Source organism: Hesperophylax consimilis, chromosome 4 (genome assembly GCF_061612785.1).
Source record: "Hesperophylax consimilis isolate HC1 chromosome 4, BYU_Hcon_1.0, whole genome shotgun sequence".
Lineage (NCBI taxonomy): Eukaryota > Metazoa > Arthropoda > Insecta > Trichoptera > Limnephilidae > Hesperophylax > Hesperophylax consimilis.
The window spans coordinates 30,400,234-30,426,642 of NC_142839.1; the positions used below are offsets into that span (position 1 = coordinate 30,400,234).

The 26,409-nt window shown below is 33.8% G+C and overlaps 1 protein-coding gene across 8 annotated transcripts in view; it reads left to right on the top strand.

Annotated features, from left to right (window-relative positions):
• LOC149424522 (dual specificity calcium/calmodulin-dependent 3',5'-cyclic nucleotide phosphodiesterase 1A-like) overlaps positions 1-26,409 on the top strand; it is a 618,560-nt gene that overhangs the window by 188,797 nt on the left and 403,354 nt on the right. Inside the window, exon 1 of one of the 8 annotated variants that reach the window (XM_089651662.1) lies at positions 24,259-24,391. The exons of the other annotated variants lie outside the window; for them this stretch is intronic. The gene's annotated coding sequence lies outside the window, so the exon portion shown is untranslated. Of the gene's footprint in view, positions 1-24,258; positions 24,392-26,409 lie in introns of those variants that run through there. 8 annotated transcript variants of the gene reach the window in all.

A 26,409-nucleotide genomic window follows, 5' to 3' on the forward strand; every position in this document is an offset into this window, starting at 1 on the left:
GAACTATGTTGCCCATAAATTTTCAAATGGAGTAGTTCTTCCTACAACCTTGTTGTCCCAAAAATAAAGAAATTTGGTAAAAAACAACATTTTTTTCCATAATGTTAGATAGAACCTTGCTATCTCAAGGGAACGATGTGTCTAACATTTAAAAAAAATTGCGTTTAGAACTTCGTATCATATTAAACCACTAGTTGATGGTGTTTAATGTAAACATGGTTGAACTAAACTAATACTGCTTCCTCGCGTTATTTTAACAAGGATGTTTTATTCGGCAAATTTGTTTTCCTAACAGTATACATTTCAACGTTTCCAATGCTTCAGTCGAATTTCTATTCAGGTATTCGAGGTTGCTAAGGGACACAAGCAAAGCTCTTTCTAGGAAGGCGCTACAAGTAGCTCTCTATTCAATTAAATTATTCATGAAAATACCGTATCTGTGAAATGTATGTTATGAAATTTCACCTGACGTATGAGGACATAACACATTTTTGCATGCCATCGTTTTTGTAAAGATTACCTCCATTACAGAATGATTTTGATGAAATTGAAAAATTCCACAACTTTTAAAACGCATTTGAATTCCTCATTTCACAAAGTTGTGTGGATATTAAATAAAAATGTTCAGCAACAATGCTGTAGCAATTTTACAGGGAAATATAATTTCTTCAATGGTTTATATTTGTCTTTGAAGACTGAATAAAGTATTTAACTACTAAAAGAATGTTCGTTCTGTTTTCCATTTCATTATTTTTTAGTAAGAGGTATCCGTTTGGTGAATAGAAGACATTTAGCTTTTCCTTTTGTACTCCGTATCGGTGAATTCATCAAAAGAAACGTCGCCCTAGGACGAAAGAGAACATTTTGGAATATCGATGGAAAAATGTAACACTTAAAACATCTTATGAAATCTTTGTGCTGACAAGTTGCTAAATTTTACACACGGATTTGGATAATTTTTTTAAAGGAATTAATTCATTTGGGGTAATACTTTTTCTGGAATAACTGTATTATCATATAACTTTCTAGCTTGGATAGGTATTTTTTCATAGAGTACATAATGTACACAACTTGAGTGCATAACTTTTATTGAGTATAGCGCCCTTGAGATGATTTTTCACGAAAACGGCGCTATATAAATTAGTGAAATATTATAATGTTTAACAAGTAAAAAACTCTGATGAAGTTACGAAGTTCTATTTATTTGTCTCAGTTACAACTTTTGAGCGATGTATTCTGGTTTAAAAGGTATTTTTTTATTAAGTTTTTTCCGTCTTTCAAAAATTTAAAAAAATGATTAAAAATAAAGTATATCATACTTGAAAAAGTTGAAAAAAATCTTTCAAATCGTCATTCGTAAATGATAGTTTTGCTTTAAATTATTTTTTGTTTATTTGCTTATATTAAATAAATGATTTGACTTCTATTAACTATAATCTAGTTTAATGTGGTTTTCTCTATGATTCATAAGTTAACATTGTATAAAAGTAACACAAATTAAATATCAACTTCATTCAATAATATCCTTAATCTTGCTTGGTTTTCACATGGCAACAGTAATAAAAAAGAATTTAAGACAATCGCTTTATCTTACCAATATTAATTAGATCATTGCTAAACTAAATTCAAATGTGGTATTTTCTCAGACAAGAAACATAACCAATAAACTGATTTGCATAATATTAGAGAAAATTACAGAACCGTGAAGTGTTATTTATAGTTTCGTGGTTACAGCCACAGCATTCAAGCCTCGAGGGTTATTTGGTTGTCCACGAAACTATGCATAGCTGAAAACTTCATGAGATGACAGAATATCGTAAATAGTTAAAGACGTTACTATACTTGCCGAAGTTGGTAAAATATAGTGTTTGTTTCTTACTTTACAGGGGGATTATTTTTAATTTTTTAGCTTTAATTTAAAACTAAGAGCTTTTATGATCGGTGCATTTCTGATGGTAAAACGTACGAGTTGGATATAGTATGGATTGGAAGAAATAAAATATTATTATCTCTGATATATCGGGTGTTTTTTTATACCGCTGTTTTGGAAGCTTCATAAAACGTAGTTAACCGCCTACGTTAGCTTTAAAATATAATTAAAAAAATATTGTTTCGAGTTGTGTACATAATTTACCATTGGAAAAATTTCATGTCGAACATTTGAAAAAAATAACCTTGCCCCAAATTCTGTAATTATTGTCTGGATATTGAAACATCTGAATTTTACAGAAATTATAACGCTGGCGAATTACAAATAATAAATTCAATTTTTTTGCGTGATTTTGTAAAATGTATTGATAAGCAGATGAATCAAATCATAGGGATAAATTATGTTTGAACTGAACCTCCGAAATACTATCCTAATTCGGCAAGGGAGATTTGGAATACACAAATCTGTTCTTCACCCGAAACACTTTCAAACTCTCCAGACGATTTGGTATATACAATTATATATAAATCTGATACAGAAAATATCCAAACCTTCTGGTGACGTTCGTTTTACACCAACCCTTATCCTAAACGTAATATTAGATATAATCCTTACGTGTGTTTGTAAATTATTAATGATGTAATGTTGATTTCGTGTTATCTATTTTAAGGGAATAATGTAGTCGATCCTGTTTATTTAATATTTCCTAACAATCTTGATCAGCATTTGATTAGACTTTCACTTTGAAAATTCTATCGAGGCTTTTGCTAATGCTTTATGAATTATTCCTGTGCTCGGGGCCCTACATTCAGGATTACCATTCCCGGAATTTTAACATTTTCAGAAGGTACAGGTTGCTACCAGGAATCTGCCCTGCTGTTTTTAAATATCAAAGACTCTTTACTGGCGTATTTATATGCTCGTAGCCTGTTTAGCTATACAGCCTTAACGAAGAAAAGCTTTATAAATTCAACACCCGTCCCGGTTAGAAATAATATCGTGAAGCTACCACGGTTCCGACATTTTGTGCTCGTGCAATATTCCGATGTTTTCATTCTAAAGGCTTCCGATGTTAATTTGAAATTCTGACGTTAACTAGGGTAATATCCTTTAAAATGTATGTAGTTCATTAGAAATTTGATTAAATTAACATAATCTGCAATATTGTTCTAACCTCAAAAACATTTGGTATAAAAGAAAAATCATGAAATTTAAATTGAATTTTAGTATTCTAGTAAAAGTATTCAAGCATATAATATGTAGTATTTAGGGGAAAGCAATGGGAAAGAGTATGGTGCTTATGTATTTGGATATTCAGATCTGGTCACTAAAAAGGGCCAAAGACATACACCAGGGCGATAATGAGAGTATTTTGCACATGTAACGTGCCGCAAATATACTCTATATTATTTTAAATGAGTAACTAACAAACCATCACACCGTTTCCCCGCAGGGGTAGGTAGACAGGACGGACCGTCAAACACCTTGGTCTCGGCACACACTTCTTACTTCCTTCACATTCACACACCGTCTCATACATACTCTTCTAATATTCTGACTCTTGACATTGCCCGACTCAATTTACTTGACTCTGATTCACTTGATCGTACCATGTCTTTCTTGGACGTTCCCTACTTCATATAATATGTCAAATTTACTTGCCCACGCCGGGATTCGAACCCGCGACCTCCGATCGCTTCCGATCGCCGTCTTCTCCGATCAAAAAATCTTCTCAGTTTCAATCCTTACAAATATTTTATTATGCTTTCATAAATCTGTTAGAAAACAGCGCAGTCCATTGTCTAACTGATGCATGCCTCAACGAAGTCATTAGTCCACCTACAAATTAGCAAGCCCTTGTAAAGAGACCTTGGCTCATTCCACACGAACAGGCTTAATACTAAATGGGTACAGGTTGAACACACCCGGAGTAAGCACCGAGCCTTAGAGCGATGGCAAGAAAACGTAGAAAAAATAACAATCTTGAAAAAGGTTTTACAAGTGTTTCTATTTTGCGACCCGTTCCTAGCGAGAAACACTGCAAGAAAAGGGAGGTAAGAGTGATGAAAAATAGCCACGTGGAGATGAATAAACTCAAAAATTTTTGTTAAATAAATGGCAACGTGTTTGTTATTTTGTTTTGTAGAAATCTGTAAAACCGAAATAGTAAAGTGATGTGCATTGTGCACTGGTGACATGAAATGTTTCTTCAAGTCCCATGTTCACTCATTCCTCTCCCCAAAAAAACCTCCCCCACAGCATCCCTAAAGATGACATTAGCCCCTAGAGAAATTATTTTCACCAGGACCTCCTGTGTGGAGTTATTGCAAAAAAATATTATCTACCAACATGGATTCATCACGGTAATGATACAGCTTAGGGTGAGTAGGTACAGCTTACGTTAGTAGGTACGGTAAGTTCAATAAATTTTCGCAATAATTTGTTTAATTTTTTAAGAATTGAAGAGAGCAATTGCCTGAAAACAGACATCGGAAGTTGATTTTCAATATGTTCCCAAAGTTTGGGTCCCTAAAATAGGCCCCCAAAATCGTGTACTGGATCATCAAAGAGAAATAGAAAAACACCCCACTTTAACACACTATTTTCTCTTCACCAGTTCAATTTCAATATATATAAAAAAAGGTGATATTCTCGCTTTTTTATTTATTATATTTGAGTCGTAGAGTTGCAAAACCCAGTATGATTTTTTTTTGGAAATCCGGAACTGTTTAAAATAAAAATAATGTACATTTTAGGCTAAATATCAACACTATTCTTTTGATATTTAGCAAAAAATTAATTATTTATTTTCAATTAACTTGAAACACTTTTTGTGAATATTAATATTTTTTTCTATTACGTAGAGCACACAAGAGTCCCAACTGCTCCCAACCATCTGGATCCGGTGAGACCATGGCAATACCAATTGAAGTATGATGTGAGGCAGAAAATAGTGGAGAGGGGAAGGAGATAGGGAAGAGGGAGTTTGGGGGGAGTACTTGGCTATTCAGATCTTGTCACCAAACACGAACATTGCCATTTCAAGCCACCTTTCAATTCTGGGTGGTGGTCTTACACCAGGGCGATGCTGAAAGTATTTTCCACTCTCGAACATGCCGCAAATATACTCCATATTATTTTTAGTTGCTAAATTGTGAAATATCACAAATTTATGACTTAAATTTAATAAAAGTAAGTCAAAAGTAACAATAATATAACTTATAAAATAAAGCAGAAAATACAATATACTTAGTAAGTCAATAACACGCAAACTGAAAAAAGCTTGAAATGAAAATTTAAAAAAAATATATAACATATTATGACTACAAGCATTAGCATATACGAGTATTATGATATGTCTTTATTGACATTTACTAAAAAGTGATGAATCAATTTGATTCTACATGTATCAAAATATATAACAAAAATATCAGGGACGTGTATTTATTCATTGCCAAGTCTGTAAATCCTTTCCATGACAGAATTCAAGGCAAAATTATTTGTTGTGAAATGATATTTTCAAAAATTTACTTACGCCCGCCGGGATATGAGCTTGATAATCGAGAGCATGATAATCGAGAGCTTCATAATCGAGTGCTTGATAATCCAGAGCTTGATAATCGAGATCTTCATAATCGAGAGCTTAATTATCGAGAGGCGAAGGAGATAATGTATCAAAACTCGCAGAAAATCCAGAACGGGTCTTAAATTAGATTTATTTTATTGATACCTTCCAGCTTGAAATACATTTTACTTATTATATACCTACCAATAATTGACTATGAACCTAATCCTTATAGTTACAAACATATTTTTCAATTCATTCCAATATTGTGTTACTAACACAGGATCTCATTTTATGCTTTGTTATTTACTTGATGTACTTAACTTCTATTTTCCATGCTTGTTGTTTTAAACCGTCATAAGTGCAGTTTATTACTTAAGCATTTCTCGTGTTATTAAAGTTTATAGGCATAAGTTATAGGTACAATATAAAAGCCGAAAGACCCGTGGCAGAGGAGTCGGTTATCCAATACACGGTTCTCGGGCGGCAGTACCAAAACCCGCCTCCCAAATTAAGTAAAAAAAAAACTTTCTCTTTATTTACCATACCAATCTAATCAAAATATCGAAATAAGAATTTTGATGGGCGTTGATTTAAATAACTGATTTAATTTTGAACATAAACTTGACACATATGAAATAAAATATCTAACCCAAAAAAACGCCTTTTTAAGATGTTTATTTTATTTTTCATTGATTTAACATATTTGACAAGGCACGATTGTTCTTGCAAAAAATACAATTATGTCACAAAAAAATGCCCAATTTTCCTATTATATTCTATAACGGCTTATTTATCAAATTTAAAAGACTCAAATAAATAAAATAGCACATACCGTAAGAGATATTTACTGTGCCTTGTGATTAAAAAAATATTATTCAGTTTTGTTTTGTATTTTTGCCTCAAAAGGCCGCGCAATTGAAAACTCTTAATGATTCAAATTAACAAAATATTATTATTTCAAGAGAATCAAACTAAAAATCAATTTAAATTAGCCTGAGCCACCTTGGGGCTGGAGCTCCACAATATTTGATAAACCTACATGATTCTGTACAAAGAAGGGCCATCAGTCTGATGGACAATCCATTGTTATCAGATCGATTGCCATCTCCAATGAACAGACTCAGTGTAGGCATGCTGAGTCTGTTCTACAGGTATTTTAATGGAGCCTGCTCATAGTAGCTAGCAGCATTAAAAATCGTGCGTGAAACTCGACTTATAAGAGCGGAACACCTTACATTTGATGTTGGTTTCACGAGAACGTGTCGCTTCTTCGACTCGTTTTTGTTTAAGACGGCTCGTATGTGGAACGAGCTTCCGGCATCTGTTTTCCTCCTTCTTATAATCCGGACCTATTCAAAACCAGCATTAATAAAACCCTTCATACAGCCCCTACCTTCACCCGCCTCACAACGCTGCCCAGTCAGGTGGCGCCATAGCTCCCATTTATATATGTAAATAATAATTTCTTTTTTTTTGGACACTATTAACTGTGTGTTGGAACAATAAGAAATAAAGCCGTAATTAAAATGTATCGAAACGGTACTTATATTCAAAGTATCTTAATCAAACAGCTTTAAATAAAACACTCATATAAGGTTATTTTCGATTTGAACGTTATCTGGCTGTTGACTTCAAATTTGACTACTCCGAAAATATATGATTAACCTTTCGAAAACTTTATTATGAATCAAACGTTCAAACTTTTTATTGCTTTTCCGTCATATAACGTTACTAGAGCTTCAACCCCAAGGCTCAAACAGAACTCATTTAAAAGATGTGGGTAGTTTTGGATGACTTCTTATTAAATAACGTAACGTGAATGTTGCATGAAACATGTTTTCTCTTTTTTCAAATTATATGATTTTCTCAAAGCTTATTTCTTTTACGTTGGATTTTATTTTGTTTGAGCGTACATGGTGTAATTTCAAAGGGAGAAGATATGATTTTAAAGTGTTTTTTTATAAATATAGGCGTAAATCATTTTAATGGTTGCTGAATGCTTGGCGATCTTGCTGAATTTTGTAAAGGTAAGCGATGAGGATGATGTGCGTATTTGTATATGCTGAGCAGTGTTTGTTCAGCTTTGATGTTGAACACCTTTGCAATCCGAAAAGTTAGTTAAAGAGTGTGCAACATGACGAAAATTTCCAAATTTCAAAAAGTAGTTTATTTATATAGAAAACTGTATTTGTTTTTTAAAGATCATTCTTTCATTTTATGAATATGTAGGTTTGTACTCAACTAACTTATATGTTGCGTCAAAATATAAGACGTTAAAGCATGTATACTATAATTTAACCCAAGCCACTTATATCATACTTTGATAAGAACCAATATTACCTTCATTTTCATAACACGCAATTTTATTATAAGATATCTTTGTTTGTATGATTGAAAATTTCAAGATACTTACCAAACTAAATGCAATCTATATAGTGTCTCGGATAAATATGTCATTTTTTATTTACGTATAGTCTACGAATAATATATATATATATATTTTTTTTAAATAACTTGATAAGAAAAAAATACAATTGTAATTTAATCATTGAAGACAATATCAGCTGCTTTCATACAAAAATTTAAAGCAGAAAAAGATATGTCACATCTAGGAATTGAACCCAGGACCTTAGCCTTGCCGGAGCTTTGCTATATCACTGAGCTAATTCAACTGATAGCCCCTTCGGTCATATTTAACTGTATCTTACTTCGACTATGAAATATCAACATTACATTCATTTTCATTCAACCGCAAATTTTTATTTTTATGTGTGATCACAAGATTCTTCCCGAACTAAATGCAATAGTCAGTTTTGGATTAACGTATCTATTTTTTGCGACATCTATTGACTTTTCTACAAGTCAAGGATGATTTTTTTTAATAACTTAACGAGTAAAACCATTAATAATTAAAGATAATATTAGTAGTTCTTAGTCAAAGTATGATACAGTTAAATATGACCAAAAGGGATAGAGTCGTATTAGCTCAACGAAGCTCCGACAAGGCTGAGGTTCAATTTCTAGATGCGAGCCAATTTTTTTCTGATTTTAAAAAATTAAAATTTTAATTTAAGAGTTGCTGAAATTGTGTTAAATGATTGAGTAGTACAACTGGAGATTTTAATTATAAAGTTATTTCAACAAAATGAATATTATGTTCGAGAGTTCAAATGGCAGGTAGAATAGGTTCTATTTTTACATACTTGTATAGTTACGTGACAAGTCTTAATAATGCCAACTCCTTTGTTTACATTTTCACACTTAAATGAAAATCGCGTTTCCGGAGGTATTCATTTACTTACAGATTATGCGAATAAATTGCGATAAAGTCTCTTTATATTAACGAAGTATTAAAGATTAGACATTAACCATGATTCATGTTGTATTCAGGTGCCAAAAGCGCTCGCGGTAAGTAAACGTAAAAGTAATTTTTTGAGCACTAAATTTGTAGTCTCCACACTATTACATAATTCCAATGACGGCTCGTGACTTTTCAATGAGATTTTGTATTTAATCATTGAAGTTGAGATACGTGTGTTTAATCATTGAAAATAATGTTAACAACTCTCAACGACAGTATGAAAATAAATCTCGTTGTTTGCAACTGGGACTCAAACCCAAATTTTAAAGAATCTCAAATTTAATTATTAAGAATTGTTAACTTTTACAGAATAGCTTATTTTTTAAACTCTGGTATAATATTGTCTAGTTTGAGTTTTATAACTCATCGGGATTAATCTATCAAGAAAAAAAATTTCCGTATTTTTTTTCATTAAGAGTAAAGTTGTTAATTTTAATCTTAATGATTACATTTTTTTATTACAATGTGGTTTAAATTCCAATAAACAAGCATTAGATCTCGTTATCGAACTAACTATCAATAAATTAATATATTATTCGAGCAGGAATAGCAATCATCTCAAGCTTGCTGTTAACGGAAAGGATTTATTATAATTATAAAAGTTTAAAATACGACTAGCGTAATGGCACCGCAGGGATAGGCAAATAGGGTGGACAGTAACCTCTCTATTGGGATACATCAAATTTAAACATCTTCTAATGCAAATAACCCGACTCGATTATTTGATTCGATTGACCGTGCTATGGTTTCCTGAGAGGTTCTTCCTACCCCAGCCTTCCACTTTTTCGCTGATTTTCGTTTGTAAAAAGATCGTACGTGGTTTTAACAAAAACATAATCTGTCTTTTACTATTAATCTTTGTAGATAATAGGAACGGAATTTATATATTTTCCTCATTTTAATAGTCTATATTGGTAGTGTGTAGATAGTCAATTTATGATAGTATTAAGTTAAAGGAATAATGTAAAGTAAGTTAATTAGAAGCAGGTTTGAATTGTCCATGAAATTTTATGATATTGTTATGAATATTAAAGTTGTCACAATGTTAAGATACTTACTTAGCCCATAGATGTGTTAATAGGCTGTTATTGTGTGTGGTTTTTCTAAGTACATTATTGACTGTTATTATGATTGAATAGTGGGTGGCCAAGTTTGACTTTGTTGGTCTTTGAAGGCCAACGCGCCAGAGTCCCTTCCAGTGGTTGAACTGGAAAAGAGCTCGCCAAACCGACCTACCGACGGTAGAGCATAATTCTCCATTCAGGGCGGGGAAAATATATCCCATCTACATGATGTTTGAAAGGAAGTTGCAAGGTTATAGAATGAAAGTAATCTGGTTAAACTTTGGACTGGCCGTAACAAGTTGTATTTGATAAATTTCACAGTGAAATACAAAAAGGTGAAAACTTACCCCCATCGACCAGAACGTAGAATCTATCTACCCTGTCTAAAATAATATGAACGTACGTAGTTATGAGGAACGAATACTGAGTGCCGCGAATAGCGGAGTAGATGAATCAGCCATGTAGCTAGAGGACGACGGCTTCAGATGTGACTGGTATCGGCCCAGTGAGTACCAGCCAAGAGGAGTGGACCGCTGCATCAGGATGTGGCTGGCCAACGGCCTCGTGAGGTCCGGCCATGTAGGTAGTAGACGACGGCATCAGATGTGAGGTTCAGCCATGTAGGTAGTAGACGACGGCATCAGATGTGAGGTCCAACCATGTAGGTAGTAGACGGCGGCATCAGATGTGAGGTACGATTTAAAAAAATGCTCCGAATCAAAATGCACACGGCGAAAACAGTTTATCGGCAGAAATAATCACCGATCACTTGGATAAACTCTGATTACCTCCATGGCCACACATGGCGAAATACGTTTTCATTATCCACGCCACCCGGGGCGAATTCCACTCGCGGGAAATATTATTAGACTTCTAAACTTGAATCACAAACTGAACATTTCGGTATTAATCACGAATCCATGAAATATCTTTCGATCAGATCCTCAGAGCCCCAGAAATAATAATTGACCCCCCGACCGGACACCCTCTCTCTTCTCTGACCGGCCGGGAAGTGCCACCATCTTGAATTTTTTCTCACTTCCTGTTAAAGTTCTAAGTTGCCAGAGCATAAACAATAGACAAGATAAATCACAGATTTGACAGGTTCTTACTTAGAGTGAAAATCGTATGTTATTTTCATAACAATATATATAAATATATACTACGTATACAAATTATTAAAACCATTCTCTGGTCCAATATATTATGTCTTCTGAACACTACATTTTAATTTTGTGAACCATATGAACTCACCCAAGCAAATGTATTCACAAGAACTAGTTGAAATGCAACCCACGTAATCTAAGGATTCAAAAATCCCAATAATCCAAGCTAGTGTTCCCCTACGCAGTGGTTCGCAGAGCGCTTCATGGAGATTTTCCACCGGTCTGCTAAAGATACAGAAATATTTCCACATTTTGAACTTATTTTATTTTTGCTGATCTCGGCCAGAAATTCGGATTCAACATAATAAATAATTTGTCAACATTTAAAGGAATTAATTGACGGCCGGCGTGGTCTAGTGGTATACGCTTTTGACTACAGATCCGAAGGTCGCGGGTTCGAACCCGGCGTGCGCAAATAAATTTTATTTGATTAATTTGTGTTATTTCACAATTAATTAATTAAAAATAATATATAGTATATTTGCGGCACGTTCCAGAGTGGAAGATACTCTCAGTATCGCCCTGGTGTAAGACCACCATTCAGAATTGAAACGTTGCTTGAAATGGCTTTAGCCGTGTTTGGTGACCAGATCTGAATAGCCAGGTACTTCCCCACCTTCCTCTTCCCCATCTCCCTCCCCTCCCCAATACCCTCAGCCTCACAACATACCCCAATTGGGGATGCCATAGTCTCACTGGCTCCAGACGGGAGCAGTTGGGACTCTTGTGCGGTAATAGTGTAAAAAAAAAAAAAAATTAACTAAATCTTTAATAATTCTTTCCCCGAAAGTCATTTCTGGAACAATAATCGGTTTTAAGGAGATTTAAAATTTTGCACCCTTGATCTTTGTTGAAAAGAAAAGCTGATCGAGATATCTCTGCTGTCCAGAAATAAAATGAGATCATTGTCTTAATTTTGAAAATCACTGGGCAACTAATATTCATCTCTGAGTTACAAAGCTGCCAAATAGTTGAATCGCCTTTTCGACTTCCCGTTTGTGTGAAAAGCCTATTTAGGCCAGAAGTAAATGCCAAAACAGATAAATCGAACGAATTTTAGCACAGGTCGTCTCCTAGAAACAACTTTGCAGCAACGCACATTCCTAGTGGATTTCAAATTTGCAGACAAAGAAGTAGCAGCAGATTTTGCACTGCAAAAAATTATATAAATACATGGCGTACGTATGTAAAAGAAAGTCAATATAACAACAATAGAAAATATATATTTATATATATGAAAAGGGAAGGATTTCAGTGAACAAATAATTATTACATATATAATAATAATTTAACTTTGTTTAGCATTGGTGATGCTAAAGAAAGCTCCGGCGGAGTCATCGTCGTAGCACAACTCGTGGTGAATCCTTCCATCGGGGGAGATGCCATGCTCCAAAAAATACAGTTCCCGGCAAGCATTTGCTATTTGAGCCTTGGTCAATGTGAATCTAGATTACTTCCCGATTTCCAGGCATTTAAATAATTTTTCAGAAAAATTAACTAACTAAAAATTTAGTTTTGTTTGCCAAATGTACCAGAAAATTTTCCTTCCCGTCAAGAAATTTTGATTTTGATGTGTCAACCGGACAAAAAAAAAATAGAAAGCCAATATAAAGTTATATAGTGGAATGGATTTCAGGGAACAAGTTAAGCATAGGGCTTTAGGGCGTTTTTTGTGATTACATAAATTTATTTTGTTGTTAAGTAAGTATTATAAATTGTCTAATTTAATACCTTCACAATTTTTACTATTGCTATTACAACTAGTTCCTTCCTTTTTTTAAAACTGTGATCCGATGATATTAAATGATTTGAGTTCAGAAAAATCCTTACCATTTAAACAGCGTAATTATTGTTCTTTAATTCTGACCTTAACGCCAAAAAATTCCTACGCGATGGTAATTGTGGGTATTGTTAAATTACTGTTTATTATTCTTACCAAAAAAAAAATAAAACACTTAGGAGATATTCCATGGTTTTTTTTGGTTGGTCGTGAGCAGGGTATCATTTCTCACCGCTCGCAAACGCCGTCGAAAGTACATACATTGCTCGACTTTCTTTTTCGTGAGGAGTCTCGTTGAAGTTATACTTACATACGCAAAACGTCAAAAATCGTTCCACTAGAATAAAGAATAAAGAGTGGGTCAAAAAACCACTCTTTATTCGAGTGGAATGACTTCGTCGAGAAACGAGGCCCTGGTCCGCAAAATATTTCTCTAACTTTTGCTGGTCCGCAGGTATAAAAAAGGTTAGAACACTCTTCTAAGTGAATGCTCATTCTTCTTGGAATGCTTTGCTACAGCTGCAAACTGTTTTCGATTCCCATCGGCAGAACTCGACCGTTGCGCAGAATGACAAGAGAAATTGTACCGTTGAATGAAACTTCTGAACGAATAGATAGGTGCCATTTGTTAGTCTCGTTCGTTGGAATATTTTAAGTAACATGTTTATAATTTTCCAATAAGATGTTTGAATTAGGATTCATTGTGTGGTAGCAGGAAACAAAATAAAAACAATCTTAGAATATGAAACCACAGCAAAATCTGAACGCTTTATACCACAAAGCGATTTCATAGGCTTCGCCATGAAGACGTAGATATTATTTTGATTTATTACGTAAAGCGGCGTCATTCTGACATCATAATAACACTTAACAAGCGGGCACGAAAATTAAGGTAGGTAACTATTCATAAAGTCGGCCCTTGGATATACACACATTTTCAGTTAAGTTATTGCAATCGTTCATTTTATATACTTTAACAAGAACGGTTGTGCGGAATTTTTCATATTTTTTTTACATTAACTCCACACGGGAATCCCTGATGAAAATGATTTCTCTTAGGGCCTATGTCATCTATGGGAATGCTGTGTGAAGGTTCTTTTTGAGGAGAAGAAGGAGTGAACATAGGTCTTGAAGAGTCTCATGTTTTAGGAGCTGTTGAACTCAAAAACGAGTCGTAGAAGCGACCCGTTCTCATGTGACAATTGTCAACGTGTACAAACGTTAGGCGCGCATTTGGCGTGCTTCCCGATTAAGTACCGTTGCCGAAAGGATCAATGACGCTAGTTAATCGGAGCATCTTCAATTGTAATCCCGATTCAATTTAACGTTTTTTAACGAAGCCAATGGTTCAAGAGCCCATAAGGATTCCTTATTTCCATACGAATAACCTTTACGAATTTAATGTTTCAAAGACCCAATCGTGTCTGATTACGTATAAAAGAGATCGAAATGACAATCTAGTCTCCTTCAACGAAAGCAATCTTCCCAACAAGCCTTCCATTGATTTGCTTTGTGTAATTCAAGTGACCATCTCAGGCACGGGGACTCCATCGAAGCCAGAGTCAAGCTAGCCTCACAGAAGCTGAGTGTACTGTACTGGGCCCGCAGATACTTTAAGAGTACACAACTGCTGACCCTTTACAAATCGCAAGTACGCCTACTGTTGAATTTAGCGGCCACGTGTGGTCCGCAATCCAAAAATACAGGTTTTTCCAATAAGAGGTGTTATTTTGAATAGCCCGCTATTTCGGTAGATTTTACTTTTGAAGTTGTCATTTTTTAACATTTGACAAGTAAAAACTACGTTATTAATAAAAATGCAAAAATACACGCTTCAACAACGTATTGAAATTATTAAAATTCACTTGAGTGAATCAAATGCAAGTCATCTTGAGTGATGAGGCCCATTTCCACCTCGGTGGCTTCGTCAACAAGCAAAATTGTCGCATCTAGGGCTCGGAAAACCCAAGAATTATTGTTGAAAAGCCTCTCTATCCTCAACGTGTGACTGTTTGGTGCGGTTTATGGTCCGGCAGAGTCATTAGATCTTACTTTTTTGAAAATGAGGCTGGAGCAACAGTTACGGTGAATAGTTCGCTATTGAGAGATGATTAATGATTTTTTATGGCCGCAATTAGATTATATTAATCTAGACAACGTTTACTTTAAAAAAAAACGGCGCTACGTGCCACACAATCAATGAAATTATTGATTTTTTACGATTGAATATCAAAATAACACCTCTTATTGGAAAACCCTGTATCTGAAAAAAACCCTTGCAGAACCCTTGCAAAAAGACTCTGTGCAGAAACGGGCGGTTCGTTTGAAAGATTCCCCCATCTTTACTGGCGGATTCCAATCTTTAGAGCACAGGCATCAGGTAGGTATGCAGTCCTTGTTCTACCGGTATTACAATGGAAGACGTTCCAATGAACTATCGTCATTGATCCATTCGGCACCGGTGCATTATCGGGAAACAAACGGGCGCCCAACATTTGAACACGATTGACGTTTGTCACTTGAAAACTGGTCACATCAGAACAAATAAATAAACTAGCACATGTCAAGTACTAAATATTTGCTACAACTTTTGATTTAAAAAAATATAATTTAGTTCGTTGTATGAAAAAGGCCGAACGACGTTCCTCTTTAAGTAAAATATTACTGCCCACAGTTATTATAAAACTAAACACTGCAATTTTGTGTAATTAAATTTCTTTATTTTATATTTGAACGTAAACGGGTGATATATGGTAGAAATACACTTTTTTTAATGAGGTAGTATTTTTTATAACGTATTTTTACGTCATACATACAGATTTTGCAGCATACGTTTTTGTACAATGTTACATACAGGTGCATGCATGTGTTTAGGAATTAAGTTAATCTTAATCTCGTTAATATATAATCTTAATCTCGTTAATATAAAAATAAAAATTGTTCAGTGAAAACAAATACAAAAGGGGAAAAAATAATGAAATATGCGTATCTTGAATAACAATTCATAAAAATTACAAAAGTTCATATTCCTAGCCTACATTTTCCTGGTGTATACGTAATTTTTTTTAGAGTAGCTACAAATAACATTTTTGGGAGAATATTATTTGACGTAGTTACTCCAAAGTCAAAGAATGTAATCTCGAAATGTTTTTTATCGGTATTTCATTTGGGATTTTGACTTTCAAATTTTTAGATTTCTGTTTTCTAGATTTCGACTAGAGTACTTGATTGTTACCGGGGGATTTAGAATTCATGGAACTCGTTTAACATCACTCTTTCGCAAATTCAAAAAAGGTCTAAATTAAGTTACCTTATCAGTTATCTAAAATTTAATAAAAAAATATTGATGTATTTGTTACTTATTTATTTTGAACATTATTTCCCTGCAAAGTTTTAATGGGTTCAGTTCAGATATAATATAAAAAAATCTAGTTAGCGCCTGCCTCTCAAAATAATGCCAAGTAAACACGTATCTGACATTTTACAACCTGACATCAAAAGGTCTTATCTCGACAATCATTATTATTGTAAACACGATCGTCTTCATCGCAGCCTCCTTGAGAACGGCGGCGGAGATTGCTGAAATATCCAATTTACATCTTATTATGATGGAGCCGTCGACTGCAAATCTAAATTCCAAATCAAATATTTTGGTCATGTAAATAGATCAAAATGTCGCCCTAAACTTAAAGGGACCAAATTAGCTATTTGCTTTGATGAATGTAATTGTTAATTAAAATCATAAATTGAAAAATAATAGGTCAAGCTAGAGGCCGTGCTAGAAAAGGCTGGGTCTGTTGTGAATAAGTGCGGCCTAAGTAACACAGGACAGGGACGCCTGGAGGCGCTTTGTGGAGACGATAGATTCCGGACCCGAATCGGATAAGGGGAAAAAGAGATGTTCTCCCAGATTAAAGATTCAATTCTTCAAATTAACACGCCTAGAACACCCTTGAAGGGTTAAAGCAAAAAAAAAAAGATTTTTTTAAAATTATTATTATAGAAGAATACTATATTATATTATTGTATAAATACTCATCCATAACTGAAAATCGTACTAGACTTATACAGGATGTTCCGGGGTAAAGTGCGCTTACTTCGGGGGGTGATCCTACGTGATTTTAGAAGTATAATAATAACTTTTTTCGAAATTTCAATGTTTTCATGTAGTTTTTAGGTTAAAAAGTTGAATTTTTTGAAAATAAAAATGCTTTTATGGAAACATATTTTTATGTAAGAAAATAAACATAGGATTATCGAAAATAGTTATTAATCTGTTTTACATTTACCATCATGTAGAATCATCTTCCGAATTTAGCTTTACGCCCGGACACCCTGTATACAAGATGTTGAGGGACGTACTTGATTTATTTTAACCAGCGATTCCTGACATTATTTGGAGGAAAAAATTTAAATTAAATTTTGGTCTCCGGTGACTCTTCTTGAAGTTTTTTTTTTTTTTTTGCAAAATCAAATTTAAAAAAAAAAATTCAACAGTCATTATTAGTCACTAAGCCGAGTATATCCATTATAACCCTGTAAATTTGCTTGCCCTAAACCAAACACTTCTGTCCGATATTATTATACTCATCAAGGAAAACGTTATTATAATAAATGACCAGACAAAATCATAAGCATTATTGATAATAGTCAAATATTGAACTCGATCAATAAATATTTTAGAGAAATCATAAACAAAAAAAATCTTTCCTTATTTCCAACTGAAAATCATAAAAATAATCCTATTTATACCCCATAATATTTTCTTTCTTTTTTCTTATTATCTTCATAATCATGATTACGATGTTACATAATCTGTACATAATTGAAAAAAATCCTTGTTCAAACAGAAATCTATACTATTTCCCATTTGTTCATAATATACAGAGTGTTAAAGGACGTACTTGATTTACTTTAACCAGCGATTCCTTACATTATTTGGAGTAAGAAATGTACAATAAATGCACTAAGTGAAACATAGAAAATTAGTAGAAATTAGAGAACTAGGGTCAATGTGAGTGACCAATGACGATATGTGGAGGAATATTTTTTTTAATTTGTTACTTGCTACACATGCTTATTTTATTAGACTAATGTTTTATAAACATTACTGATACCTGACTTTTATGGTTTCATATAAAAATAATTTATACAAAATTCTCGAAGTTTCACATTTTTTTCTCCATTTGCAATCGAAAACTAGACTAGAAAATATAGCGTTGTATTTTCTCTTTCTAACGCCGTTTAGATCATATTTCTAAAGTGGAATATAAAGAAGACATACCGATTTCTATGAGACGTATATGAGATGTTCTCAAAAGGAAACAAATTAGCCCGACGCACAGTGGCCAATTTTAATGATTTGGCGCGACATCGCTCTCGGCGTTCGACTATTTGGCACCATTGATGTTTTTTTTAAGTATTAATAAGAAATACCACTTATTTTTTGTTAATTCTTATTAGTTGAAATGTTGATAATAATTTTAATGCTTTTATAAAAAGTAGCGTGTTACTTGGGCGCTAAGTTTGTATTTTATGTGGCTGGCTAAAATTGGTGGTGATTTTTTTTGTCCGTGTACAAAAAAGATACAGCAATAATATCCTATTAAAATTAGCGTGAAGACTCGTAAAGATTTTTATTCCTACTCCATTAAAGGCAAAAGTTTTGTAAACAAAATTGGAAAAAAGGTAAACTTAGAACCAAGGCAACAGTTATAATTTATGAAAAAATATATTTTTCAGTTATTTAAATAAAGCACGTATCTTAAAGAATATGTCAAGTAATTTTTAAAAATACTTTTTTTGTGAAACAAGTACACAAACAACCTGATTCCGCACGCCTTCAAACTCGCCTAGATACAGCAGCATAGTTGCGCGCCCGAACATCTCAGTTCTGTGCGTAATTACCGAGTAAGTAAGCTTCGGATGTTATTTTCAATGGTTTTTTAATGTCAGTGATTAACTGAGAACACATTGGTAAAAAAAAATTCATTTCGGGAACATGCCGATCTGGGGTCAATGTCGCGCCAGCGCTCAAATTTAAGCCACTGTGCGACGGGGTAAATTCCTTTAGATATAGTTAATTTTTTTTTAATCAACAATTATTTATTATTCTCCTAAGTATTTCTTATTTTCCTCTCTGTACCGCCCTGGCCAATTATTAGGGACGTATCGTGACATTTTATTTCAAAATATTTGCAAGCAGTAAAAAACTGTTGCTGTCCCCAAAGGAAAAGAAATTCATTTTGTTTTGTCAGATTGTTTTGTATTAAAACTCTACTTATTTCAAAGGTTGGTCCTCAACGGGCACTTCGTTTTCTTTGAATTGCTGTGTTTTAGAAGAAAAATAAGAGTAGATTTTTTTGTTTTGTTTCTGATTTATACTCATTGTTCCATCGTTACATTTTTCATATTCTGCAGTAGTTTGAAAATGTTTCAGTTAGTGAGCGTCATGCCTTTGAAGGACATTGCTGGCCACGAACGTCATATTCCATTAAATGTTTCAGTTAGTGGGCGTCATGCCTTTGAAGGACATTGCTGGCCACGAACGTCATATTCCATTAAATGTTTCAGTTAGTGGGCGTCATGCCTTTGAAGGACATTGCTGGCCACGAACGTCATAATCCATTAAATGTTTCAGTTAGTGGGCGTCATGCCTTGGTAGGACATTGCTGGCCACGAACATCATATCCCATTAAATGTTTCAGTTAGTGGGCGTCATGCCTTTGAAGGACATTGCTGGCCACGAACGTCATATTCCATTAAATGTTTCAGTTAGTGGGCGTCATGCCTTTGAAGGACATTGCTGGCCACGAACGTCATATTCCATTAAATGTTTCAGTTAGTGGGCGTCATGCCTTTGAAGGACATTGCTGGCCACGAACGTCATAATCCATTAAATGTTTCAGTTAGTGGGCGTCATGCCTTGGTAGGACATTGCTGGCCACGAACATCATATCCCATTAAATGTTTCAGTTAGTGGGCGTCATGCCTTTGAAGGACATTGCTGGCCACGAACGTCATAATCCATTAAATGTTTCAGTTAGTGGGCGTCATGCCTTGGTAGGACATTGCTGGCCACGAACATCATATCCCATTAAATGTTTCAGTTAGTGGGCGTCATGCCTTTGAAGGACATTGCTGGCCACGAACGTCATATTCCATTAAATGTTTCAGTTAGTGGGCGTCATGCCTTTGAAGGACATTGCTGGCCACGAACGTCATATTCCATTAAATGTTTCAGTTAGTGGGCGTCATGCCTTTGAAGGACATTGCTGGCCACGAACGTCATAATCCATTAAATGTTTCAGTTAGTGGGCGTCATGCCTTGGTAGGACATTGCTGGCCACGAACATCATATCCCATTAAATGTTTCAGTTAGTGGGCGTCATGCCTTTGAAGGACATTGCTGGCCACGAACGTCATATTCCATTAAATGTTTCAGTTAGTGGGCGTCATGCCTTTGAAGGACATTGCTGGCCACGAACGTCATAATCCATTAAATGTTTCAGTTAGTGGGCGTCATGCCTTGGTAGGACATTGCTGGCCACGAACATCATATCCCATTAAATGTTTCAGTTAGTGGGCGTCATGCCTTTGAAGGACATTGCTGGCCACGAACGTCATAATCCATTAAATGTTTCAGTTAGTGGGCGTCATGCCTTGGTAGGACATTGCTGGCCACGAACATCATATCCCATTAAATGTTTCAGTTAGTGGGCATCAAGCCTTGGAAGGACATTGCTGGCCACGAACATCATATTCCATTAAATGTTTCAGTTAATGGGCCTATAGCCTTGAAAGGACACTGCTGGTCACAAACATCATATTCCATTAAATATTTTAATTAGTCGGCCTCTAGCCTTGAAAGCACATTGCTGACCACGAACATTATATTCCATTAGAGCATATGAAGGACAGATCTGACCGGGGCGTCAATAAAATATAAATGTTTTTTATCTTGTTTTCTATAATGCGGAGAAATGTGATTTGTTCGTCGTTGTAAAGAGAAATAATAAATCTTCTCAGCTAGTCTAAAATTTATACTTGATTTCATAGATAAAATCCAAAAAAATGTCAAAGAGTATAATTACAAATTGACGGGATTTTTCCATTGACAGTTGTTGTATTGTATGTTATTGTAATGATACACGGCATAAAAATTGAAATTACAGTTTTCTTAAAAATATCCTACACAGTAGGAAGGTATTTTTCTTAATATCGAGTGCTTTCAAAATTATTGACGTTGCAAGTAAAAATGTTTAGGTATTTTGTTTTATCAACCATTTTCATGTTTGATATTGAAATACTTTTGTTTACAAATATCAATATATATATATTTCGAATACAAAATACTCAAAGAAACTTTTATTTTATATCTTAACTGTTATATCCTTTTAAAACAACTTCAAATATAAGAAATGTTTCATACTTTGAAAATACCTCGTAGGTAAGCATTCCGAAATTTTATAAAATTTTCGTGAGTTCACGATTAAAAGTTAAAAATATATTAATGCCCGAAGGGTTTTACGATATAATAATTTATTAATAAATAATATAATATATTATTATATTAATATATTTCTTACAACTCCTTAATTTACTCTGTAAGAGACCCAACATGGGGTAGAACATTACGCTAAGAATTTACAAAATTAAAAAATCGTGTTTTTTTTTTTTTTTTACTTTATTTATTTTCATTTCTTTACATATATTATACATATTAATAGACAGTAAATAATAACATAATATATATTACCAAATTGTAAACACAATAAGTGAAAACCCACTAAGGCACTGCCTGAGTGTGGGTAATATAAAACCATTAATATATTTCAAGTACCTATATATAATATATATAAGTAGAAAAAGTTTTTTTTTTGTTTATAGTTATTATAAAAGTAAAGAGAGAACATTATGTACAATAGTTTATAAAGTTTCAGCAAGTGAGTTGTAGAAAGGATCAATAAATTTATATAAAAAGCGTTTCAATATCTGCGTCATTCAGCAATAATTTTACCTCCTTAACATATTCTATTGTTTTATTTATCATTTGAGTTTGTAGTGGTAGAAGGTTAAATGTACGAGGACCAATGAAACTGCTATGTGTCTGCGTTTAAATTATTTTTTTTTCGGAATAACTTTATTGAGTAAAACCTCAAATTATAATATTTAATTATTGAAAACAATATTAGCGATTTCTAAACGAAAATCTGAAACAGAAAAATCAGAAAAGGATACGGTTACATCTAGGACTCGATCCCAGGACCCTTGTCTTTCCGGGACACTGCTCTACCAACTGAGCTAATGGGACCCTATCCCCATCGGTCCCAGTTAAAAGTGAACGAGGGGGATAGGGTCCCATTAGCTCAGTGGTAGAGCGGTGTCCTGGAAAGACAAAGGTCCTGGGATAGAGTCCTAGATGTGTCCGTATCCTTTTCTGATTTTTCTGTTTCAGATTTTCGTTTAGAAATTGCTAATATTGTCTTCAATAATTATAATTTTTTTATGCACCATCGAGAAGTTTTTATTTTTTATTTTATTTTTTTAGGTTTAACGCTCAGCCGGGCTTTTATAAATAATGAATACTTGAAGTCTAATTAAATTTATAAATAATCAACACTTTATTATTTGTTTTTGGGGTGTTATGCCGTGTTGCGCTAACTCCTTCTTTAGCCAACGTTTCGGACAGCATTGCAGTGTCCATCATCAGGGCAGATGTGTTATTTGTTATTGGACGAACGAATTATTGTCCGAAACGTTGGCTAAAGAAGGAGTTAGCGCAACACGGCATAACACCCCAAAAACAAATCACAAAAATACTTTTGGCCGTGAAAATCTTAAATCATATTTAATCAACACTTTAAATTATAACTGTGTAGGTAGTATATTATATAATGTGTTTCACCCTTGAAATGCCAAGGGAAAAATGGCAATCGCCGGCCGTATCCTGGCTGACACTATTTTGGTAATAACGTTAATGGTTTTTGCAAAATAATGTTATAGTTAATTGCAACGTCTTAGTAGATATTGTATTTATAAACGATCAGACCCATTTGTACCCACATAATTTGAAAACAAATACCTTCTCTTTTCGGGTTCGGGGGTGGCGGTACCTGTTCGTTACTTATATATTTTAAATATATCTATCCTTCATAGTTTCTCTAAGATAGCTTATATTCTTATATTTAGAGAAAAAAATCTGTTTCTAATTTAATTAAAAAAATATATTTTTCATTTTATTTTATTAAATATAGTCGCCCTGGTGGGCTTTTATGTTGTTTTATATTTTACTTGACTTACTGCATGGAACAAAGAAAACACGAGTTATTGTAAGGTTTAGCTAACAAAAAAAACCTAAAAAATATGGTAGATACGAAGCTGCATTTAAATATAAATAATATATTTTTAAAAATTAAAGCGTTCTTCACAATTAAAAAACTTTTTGAAATAGGAATAATGACATTTGAAATGCAATTTTGAAATCGGAATTATGACATTTGACTTGCAATTTTGAGCAGCGCTTTTTCACAGATAAATTAAACATATTTGCAGGTGACGAAACGAAGAGCTAAAATAATATTAAGATCAATAAATTATTTCCTTGCTAAGCGAATAACATGTATTTAAGTGTGTTAGGAGCATTTTTTAAGGTTTAAAATAGCATAAAATCGAGCAAGTCTGGTGAGCTACTAGCAAATTCACGGAGGACTTCTTGGAAAATGGGTGTTAAATATTACGAATTTCTTACGCTTAAGTGGGTTTTCATATTAATGATTGTTTTATCATAAACCGATTACTGTAAAAATAAAGTTATTGATTTGTTGTTTTCGTGGGGAGGATTTCCGCGAAAATCTTAGCAGCTCCGGGGGCTCGCCTAGATACTCAGCACTCGAGTGTGCTCGAGGACTCGCAGGTCGTGTACGCTGTTGGTAATTATAAATTAAAGCTGTGATGCCCTGTAAATGAAATATAGCCCTAAGTGTCGGATGAGAGCTCAGGTAACTGCATAGGGCTCAGCTCCTCCCCGATTCTTGAGCCGTCAGCCGGCAGCCATCAGCGTCAGTCCCGCGCTGTCCGCCACGCCGAGCGGACCGTTCTGCCGCGCGTAGCGTCCGAGACTTGCACGATCGAGCTTCGAAAGTTTCCGTTTTCCCGGTTAACCGTCGGTATCGCGTGGCCTTCGCGCCGGGCGCCATACGCCTAGAACCACCCTTCGCCGCGATAAGAAGTCCGGTCGTACGACTGTGTTTTCGGACAATTAATCTCGAGACATTGCGTGACGTCTTTATCAGTCGTAACGGGTTTTTTCAAGTTTGTTGACGTTTTGTGACAACAATGCCAGTTGTGATTCGATTGTTTTGAATTGATTCAAACCCGTTGGAATGAGAAATCATATAAAAGTTTATGTATTGATAAAAAATAAATGTGAAAACAAAGTATTTTTCTAACCTTGTATGTTTTTATTGCTAAAAATATAATATGACATATCAATATGTTTTCTAATGCGCAGTGAAAAAAAGGTTTGTTCTTCAAATATTTTTTTCAGAATTTGTGTATTTTAATGCTTTTTCAATAAATGCAAAACATTGGTAAGTGTTTAACTACTTAATTATGTTTTTTTTAAATATCCAATAATTTTTGTTAAATTACATCCAAAAATAAAATAAGAATTCCTAACTTTGTAGTTCGAAAGAGAAATTCACAATCAGAAATATAAAAAGAATCAATCTATATGACAGACGAATCAACAGGTTATTCTGTACTTACGGTACTTTCAAGTTCACTAATCAATTATTGTACAACTTAGAACTAATAGATTTACAATCCACTGGTAAATAATAAGGTGTTCAATTCATATACCTTATCAATATTGCATTTGTCCGTTTTTTTCTGTAAAGAAGGATGTATTACCAACTAGCTACGCCCTTATTTAGCCACAAACATCAGCCATTATTTTCAATGGGACCTATAATGTTTACAGTCAGTTATTCAACTGGGATTATTTCCGAAATTAATACAAGAGCAAATTAAGTAATTAGTTCAAATAAAATACTAAGCTGTGGATTGTTGGTTGCATAAACGAAAGGTCTGTTTTTTCTTAATCGTTTCATGTCAGAATAAAATCATTATTATTGACAGCGTGATAAACGAAAGTGCTTGAGTAGTAAATCCTCCGTCTTTTTAACTGATACGTAAAGCGGTTCTTGTATGTATCTGTCTTCTTTATAGGCAAAATAAAACACCCTAATTGACTTAACCAGCTAAACTGGCTCAATACGGATGGGTTATTTGCTTTGATGTTGAGGCATTTTCATTTCAGTTCCTTAATAAAACTGTACCAGAACCGTAATAAGGGAACTAAAAAAATGCTGCGTGGCTAGAATTATTAGAAGGTTTACGTGTCTAGGTACTTAGGAATCTATCTATTTCTTAATGTATGTATTTAGTAATTGAATTATTTTGGAATCTAGGTACCTATCCCTTTCAGCTCAATACTATAACACAGCCGCGAAGTTCACGACCGTGCAGTTATTTTTTCAAACTAAGGAGGAGGTAATTTTCAATTAATTATTCGATTCGATAGGCAGCCAAAGGAAGGCTATAAGTAAAGAAAATTAATGATTTCAAAGAAAAACATGTCAGAGCTAAATGGGATACTCTTACATCGAAATCTGGGAATTGTGAATAAGCCATTGGTAAATATTTCTTTTGTCGATTCTTTTTCGAATTGAACGAACTAAGCCCAATCAGGTCAGGAACGTGACAATTTGAATCGGACGTGACGAAAACAAATGTTTCATTATCGAATTTCCTGTTTCCCACTGCGAGGGAGGACTTCGATTTTTAAAGCTTTTGTAAAAACCATTCCACGTGCACAAGAAACAAATTTATATTCCAAGTGCGAATAAAAGTTTAATAATTATTTAATTTATCAACATTTTTTAAATTTCCTTTTAAAACCATATCTACTTTTTTTCTATCCATTTTCATAATTTTTCGATAAAAAAATGGTATGTTTTATATGAGGCAGCAAAAACTCAAGAATATATAGTCCCGACTTATGAAATATACAATTTGCACAACTGTACATTTGGTACAACATATTCAAAATGAATCATCATCAAAAATACTATTTTTTTGTTCGTACTGCTTGAAGGGTTCAATGAACTGGAATTCGGTTTGAATTTAACTGTCATTTTCAAAATTGGAACTGATTGATTACCTAACTTCCTATGATATATTGCTCAAAGAAAATAATTTGTAGTTTTTATTCTATATTTCTTTTGTTTAAGTCAGATTTCAAGAGTTTTCAAAGGTCTGCGCTTTTTCCATCTTCAATAAAGTGTTTTTTGCTCGGTAACTAACTAGATTTGCTCGAGAGGTAAATTTCTGATCGTCTCTCTGATTTGTCAACAAAAAAATATAATAATGATGACGAAAAAAATTAACAATATTGGTTTTTAAAAGGCATGGATAATTTATTTTTAAATACTTTGAGCTTCGCAAATTCTAAAATAATTATATAATCCCGTTAATC